General features: G+C 40.4%; 1 protein-coding gene across 1 annotated transcript in view; it reads left to right on the forward strand.

The window, feature by feature from the left end:
• nipa2 (NIPA magnesium transporter 2) overlaps positions 1–1,330 on the forward strand; it is a gene marked incomplete at its 3' end in the record, with an annotated part of 11,725 nt that overhangs the window by 8,466 nt on the left and 1,929 nt on the right. The gene's annotated exons all lie outside the window — the stretch shown is intronic.

The following is a 1,330-nucleotide window of genomic DNA, read 5'->3' on the forward strand; positions in this document are numbered from 1 at the left end:
GGTTACTGTTATTTAGGTTATTAATTGTGTTGCCGGTACTGTTTTTAGCGTTTATAAATTGTGTCGCGGTAACTGTATTTTAAGTTATAATTGTGTTGCGGTACTGTATTTGAGGTTATAACCAATGTTCCCTGAGACTGCCGCGAAATAGAAATACTGTATCTGCCCACGGAGTGAAGATTCAACATTTTCCTTTACTGTGGCAACTGTGATCAAATCAATGCAATATCAGCCACTTTTAATGCAACATACCGAAACCATACGAACTATGCAAGAGATTTTGTTGTAGGAAGAACTCAGGATTCTACAGCTTTGACACACCTGACTCAGCGCGTATAACCAATCAGATCTGCAGTAGTCCTATATGCAAATAGACCATTGCCATATATGGCTCTGTGCCATTCATTYTGAACTGGACTATGTTTACAGCATGAGTGGTCATGCATAGTTGTACTTGTTTTGAGGTCAAAGTGAGCGCTACATGTAGCCGTGTGTGCATGTTTGTTCATGTCCGTTGCTAGTTAGAGTTATTAGCCCAGTTATGGATCATTTGTAGTCAGCAACGGGGAAGTGTTTAACACGTGTACATTTCTAGACATCTTTGAAAAGCCAGTCASGTAAAGAGATTTTTTTTGTCTTAAAGTGGCAGTGTTGTATTTTGAGACGGGCTTGAATAAGCTAGGTAGCCAATAGGCAGAGGGTAGCATGATTAGTCTAATTCTCTGTAATGTTATGGAAATAATGATGCAGTGTCTTGCATCAAACAACATTGTCAGTCACCTCCTTGTCTGAAGGACAAGTGGATAAACAGGTTAATGTCAAGCCCTGCATGTTTGTTTTCTAAAGTCTCATGGAATGTAGGTCTACATTGAAACACCACACATTGGCTGCCACTGTAGGCTGAACGATAGAACAGCTATTTCCATGTTAACATGTTATGGGATGCATTTTCTCCCATTGTTTTTGATGTTAGGCCACTCTGGTAGGCCTACATTATTATCAAATAGCCACAGTAGCCTACTTGACCACTGTTAAAACTGTAACTTAAAGCGGGTGCAGCCTCAGTGTTCACAGTGAAACTGTAACTTAAAGCGGGTGCAGCCTCAGTGTTCACAGTAAAACTGTAACTTAAAGCGGGTGCAGCCTCAGTGTTCACAGTAAAACTGTAACTTAAAGCGGGTACAGCCTCAGTGTTCACAGTAAAACGCACGCTGGAAGTTGCACAACTTTCAAGTTTGCGCTCAGCAGACCTAAAATTTGAGGGAACATTGGTTATAACTGTGTTGCGGTTCTGTATTTTAGGTTAACTGTGTTACTGTAATATAACTGT

This window comes from Salvelinus sp. IW2-2015, unplaced genomic scaffold (genome assembly GCF_002910315.2).
Source record: "Salvelinus sp. IW2-2015 unplaced genomic scaffold, ASM291031v2 Un_scaffold4555, whole genome shotgun sequence".
Lineage (NCBI taxonomy): Eukaryota > Metazoa > Chordata > Actinopteri > Salmoniformes > Salmonidae > Salvelinus > Salvelinus sp. IW2-2015.